Below are 5,733 nucleotides of genomic sequence, written 5' to 3'. Positions count from 1 at the left end.
TGTTTGGAAAGATTTCTGGTATTATTTCATTGAATAGATTGTATATTCCTGTGATTTGGTCCTCTATGCCTTCTTCTATCCCAATAACTCTTAAATTTTAGCTCTTAAATAACTCTGAAATTTTAAAAAATCGTTTTTTGGACTTTTGTTCTTTGCATTACTTTTAAAACATCTTCTTAAGTTTTTCTCTCATGGCATAATCTTCGTATACTTCAGATATGAGAGGAAATGTATTTTTAAAAATGCACCTCTGCCCTTGGAGGGCACTGTAGTGACTGAAAAGTACATGAAATTTGAATACTTTTCAAATCACTTCACCAATGACTTGTCTGACCAAGTTCATGAATGTTGCATCAGCACACAGTTCATTCAGAGAGAGTGTGACTTTGCTATGAGAATAAAAGTTTCCTAGAAGTCTTTCACTGTTACTCCCTCTGTCACTGTGTAGTCAAGGGCCATATGTCTCCCATGGAAGCCTTCTTACCAGTCTCTTGGGGTAGACATTGAAAGATGATCAGTGCTTGGAATGATTTGGTCCCTAATACCTTACTATTATTCAGTACAGGTTCTAGAACCACTTTCATCCACACAGGGGTGGAGTTGGTGGACAAAAAGCTGAGCTGGAAGACAATGTTTTATTTGTATTTTGTTTGTCTAGATGGTAAGACAAATGAACAAACAAGTCCCTCATCTTGCTGCACTGAGCACAGGCAAGCAAAGGCAATGATCACTTAAGTGATCAGCAGGCAGGCTGGTCAGGTCATTATTGGGCAAAGAGTTCAGAGATAGAAGTTCATAGGTTAGTTGACAGTGTCAGCTCCACCTTCGGTCACAATCCTTTGGAAAGGATGGACACACATATTGTGCCTTCAAACTTTAGTAGACACTGCACCTCATACACCATTCAGTTCAATAGGGTACTCCAGGACTGAAGTGGCTGATGCCAATGTGTAAGGTATTTGTAGGGTGTGTAGATCAACCCAGCCTCTGGCCCTGGAGGGACAATCACAGCAGTAGTGTGAGGAATTCCTTTTGGCATGACAGAGGTCTGTATTTGTCTGATCAAAGGCATTATGGTAGGGTCAGCTAGAGAAGAGTACTCAGGGTCACTGGTATGTGCAGCCCCAGTTATGATCCTTGGAGCAGCCAGGGCTGTTGCCACAAGAGAAAAGGCAAGGGCTGGTGATTTAATGTTGGCATCTCTGCAGGTGTCATTCAGAATCAGAAGCTCATAACTGCTGTCTTTAGTTTTACTTTGCTCTATTCTGAGCATCTTCTACAGTGATTAGTACATCTGAATCTTCATGTATATGCCCCCGATTCAGATTGTTCTATTTGCTCCTCCTTCGCTTTATCTCTTTCTGAGCCTTTGCCTCAGGCCATTGTTTTACATCCATTTTCTGTCTCAAGCTCTTTAGTTGTAAATCCTCTGGGGCCAAAGTTCCTACCAAGAAAATTAAAGTCTAGATATTTAAATTTTTTGAATTTTTTTTACACAAATAGAGCACAGCTTTTCATTTCTCTGGTTGCACATGATGCAGAGTCACTCCATTTGTTAAATCATACCATACAAAGGTAGTAATGTCTTTCTCATTCCACCGTCTCACCCCCACACACCCTCCCCTCAACCTGCTCTCCTCTGCTCAATCCAAAATTTCTCATTCTTTCCTTGACTCTCCCCCAGAATATTATGGACCTGATCCACTTATCAGAGAATATATTTGGAACTTATTTTGTTCCATGATAGTCTCCAACTCTGTCCATTTACCTGCCAATTTTATAATTTCATTCTTCTTTAAGGCTCAGTAATATTCCACTCTGCATATGTACCAGTTTGTTTATACATTCAACTGTTGAAGGGCAACTAGGTTGTTTCCATGGATTACCTACTGTGAATTCAGCTGCTATGATCACTGATGTCACTGCATTACTATGGTGTGCTGGTTTTAAGTCTTTTGCATATACACTTAGGAGTGGGAAAGCTGGGTCAAATGGTGGTTCCCTCAAAGTTTTCTAAGGAATCTCCAATCTGCTTTCCAAAGTGGTCACACCATTTTTTTAGTCACAAAAATTTGAATATTCTTTTACAGACACATTTAGTTTCTCTCATAACTGAACAATAGTTCCCACATGGAGGCTTGTACATGAACTACAGTGAAAGTTGAGGAATGTGCATATAGTACACTATAAGGAGATATAGTGACATATGCCACAGTGGTTCTGGTGGCTCAGCTGTATGGACAACCTTATCCCCTAGATGTATGCTAATAGAGGAATTGGTGATAGGAGACAAAATCTGCTGTTTAGGGCAAGCCCCACAGAAGAATCCTAATGTAGACCATGGGAGTTTGGGAATAGTCATGTCACCTTCTGTAGAGAATTACACACCTTTTGAATTACAGCTCATGCTGCAAAGCCTGTTGCTGGTAGGTATAAAACAACACCAGTCATCACTTGAACATGAGGCCATAACTGTGTGATTTGCCAGTCAGAAGGTCAAGGAGGCTCAGCATAGTGGATAATTTGCATCTGGGAAGGAGCAAGAGCAAGACTCCATCCCAATACTCTGCATGGGCACATGGTAAAGGCCCCATATCTCCAAGTTTCCAGTACCAGACACTCTCCCAGGAGTCCCATGTATGTCCCATGGGTGGAGATGAAGCTTTGGGTACAAGGTGAGTGTGACACTACTGCTACCTGAGGGATCCAGTTCAACAATGTCTAATAATAATAGAGTGAACCCTGATTATGCAATGTCTCCTAACCACATTAAAATTAAAAGACATGCATAATTATTTTAATAATGTTATATAACCCACTATATCAAAGAAGTATCATTTCCACAAAGATTGGATGAACAATATTTGTGATATAATTTACATTCTTTTTCTCATGTAGTTTCTTTGAAATATGTTACATGTTAATTTGGACAGTAAAATTTCCTCAGAAACGTCTGATTTGTTTTCTATTTTCTCATTTACATTTGTTAAGGTAGATTTACTTAACCAAATAACCAAAGCATGATTGGTAATTTTCTAACCACTGAGTTGTTAACAGAAATAACATTTACCCTTTGATATTTACAACCACATAATATAAATATGATTCATGATTTTTAGAATAAATTCAACTTTGAAGGAAAATGATGTTTGTTTTCAAAACTATCTTATGAAAATCCATAATTTAAGTAATATACTAACACAACATTTCTAAATTTATATAGTATTTCTAAATCTATATAGTATAATTGCTTAAGTTTTTATTTCTTCTTTTTAGATATACATGATAGTAGAGTGGTTTGGGATATATATACATACATATACATATATGGAATATATTTTACCATTCTTATGGTTATACATGATGCACAGTTACACTAGTTGTATATTCATATATAAAGATAGAAGTTATATAAATAATCTAATTTGGGGGTATAAAAAAGCAGTCTTTTCACTGTTCACTGTTACAAGCTCCTGCTGTGGTTATGTTTGTGTTCATAGAAATGCAATGTTGATTTTAAGTGACTGTTTTGATCATCATGCTTTTCGAGTAAAAAAAATAAACTCTGTGTTTGCAATGTCAAAAACAGCATGAAGGTATTTTGGTGCCAGGTCAAATTCAACAAAGAGTGACCTGAGAAGGAAATGATCCTGATGATGAGGTGGATCTTAATTCAATTGGTGTATCTCAGGTGGCTTCCTTCCCTAGACATACATATGTTTTCCCAAGCAGCTCATGAACAAAATGCCCATGCTTTCATGAAGAGAGATTATTCATGTGGTCATGAGAACATATTTCCACTCACAGAGGTGACCTGCCTATAGCCAGGAGGCAACAGCCTAATCCAACCCTGAGTTCTAATATGAGGTTATTTCCTATGGGAAGCAGCAGGTTCCTCAGAGCAGATTGATGACACTAGACCTTACATCATGGCAGACTGACATTAGTTCTCAGTGAAACATGCATTTACCCTTGAGGGAGCTTGTTTTCCTTGCCTGCAGTGCTTCTGCCAAAACTGTTATCCATGGACTTAGTGAACACCTTAACCACCATCGTGGTATTCAACATGGGGCTTCTGAGCACAAGGCTTATGTCACAGCCAATAAAGGGCAGTGATCAAGCCACATTCCTGCCATTACTGCTCTTACATTTCCCCAACATCCCAAAACACCAGGTCTGACAAAAAGGTTGACTGGCTTTTGAGGAGTCAAAGATGAATTTTGGTGACTGGTTTTACCCATATCCAATACATGATGATGTTTGTGGCATAGGCAGGATTCCTGGAGCTGGAATGAGGGCCTGGGACTTGGAGTTACTTCACACACTAGTGACTCACTAGCACAATGTTTGCTTCCCATTTCAGTAATTCAACCCTATATTGGTCTAGTGCAGAGGACTTAGTTCCAAATGGAGGACACAAGAATGACTGCTGTAACCTGTGTCCAAGCCTCCCTTTTTCTACTCATGACAAAGAATCACTAGACCAAGTTGGGGCTATTGGGACATGATTGGTTTGATAATCAGGGGAATTAGGTTGCTACTGCTGACTCAAAATAAGGAGGCAATGCATGGAAAGAAGCATGTTCTCTATTCCTTCCTTAGACTGCAGTTAAGGACAGAAAACCAACACAATCCACTTCAGCAGGGCTATTGGTGCACCTATGTTGTCTACAGTAATGATTTGGGCCATTCCACCTGGCACTACTAGCTAGAGATCAACACTAGCCAAAGCACTTTTTGATGGTAAAGGGACTTAGAAATGGGGAGTGAAGAAAGTATGAATGGTGAACACAGGAATTAGAATTCTATGGGAAAATATTTATTTTAATGTGAATGTATTTGAATATGATTTCCTTCCTCTGTCTGATCCTAGTGTCATCTAACATAAGTGTGTTAAAAATAGGTAACTTTAGCCGAGCATGGTGACACATGCCTGTAATTCCAGCTGCTCAGGAGACTGAGGCAAGAGAATCATGAGATCAAAGCCAGCATGAACAAAAGCAAGGCATAAGCTATTCAGTGAGACCCCATTTTTAAATAAAATACAAGATAGTGCTGGGGACGTGGCTCAGTGCTCTAGGGATCCTGAGTTCAATCCCTGGTACCAAAAAGAAAAAAAAAAGTTAACTTTATATTTCAATATTTAACTTACAGGATATCTAAATGGAGGGAAATGAACATACTTGAGGTCAAAAAGTATATATATTTTTTTATTGGTTGTTCAAAACATTACAAAGCTCATGACATATCATCTTCCATACATTTGATTCAAGTGGGTTATGAACTCCCATTTTTTACCCCAAATACAAGTTGCAGAATCACATCGGTTACACATCCACATTTTTACATAAGACCATATTAATGACTGTTGTATTCTGCTACCTTTCCTATCCCCTACTATCCCCCCTCCCCTTCCCTCTCATCTTCCCTCTCTACCCCATCTGCTGTTGTTTAATTCTCTCCCTTGTTTTTTTTCCCCTTTCCCCTCACAAACTCTTATATGTAATTTTGTGTAACAATGAGGGTCTCCTTCCATTTCCATAGTTTCCCTTCTCTCTCCCTTTCTCTCCCCCCACTTGTCTCTGTTTAATGTTAATCTTTTTCTCATGCTCTTCTTCCCTGTTCTGATCTTAGTTGCTCTCTTTATATCAAAGAAGACATTTGGCATTTGTTTTTTAAGGATTGGCTAGCTTCACTTAGCATAATCTGCTCTAATGCCATCCATTTCCCTGC

At 38.8% G+C, this 5,733-nt stretch overlaps 1 pseudogene; it reads right to left on the bottom strand.

Moving 5' to 3' along the window:
* Positions 1 to 893: 893 nt before the first annotated feature.
* LOC125611099 lies at positions 894 to 4,053 on the bottom strand (annotated as a pseudogene).
* Between the last annotated feature and the right edge of the window lie 1,680 nt (positions 4,054 to 5,733).

This window comes from Marmota marmota, unplaced genomic scaffold, assembly GCF_001458135.2.
Source record: "Marmota marmota marmota unplaced genomic scaffold, marMar, whole genome shotgun sequence".
NCBI classification, from domain to species: domain Eukaryota; kingdom Metazoa; phylum Chordata; class Mammalia; order Rodentia; family Sciuridae; genus Marmota; species Marmota marmota.
Note: the sequence above shows the minus strand (reverse complement) of the source record. Positions and strands in the feature narration are given on the sequence as shown.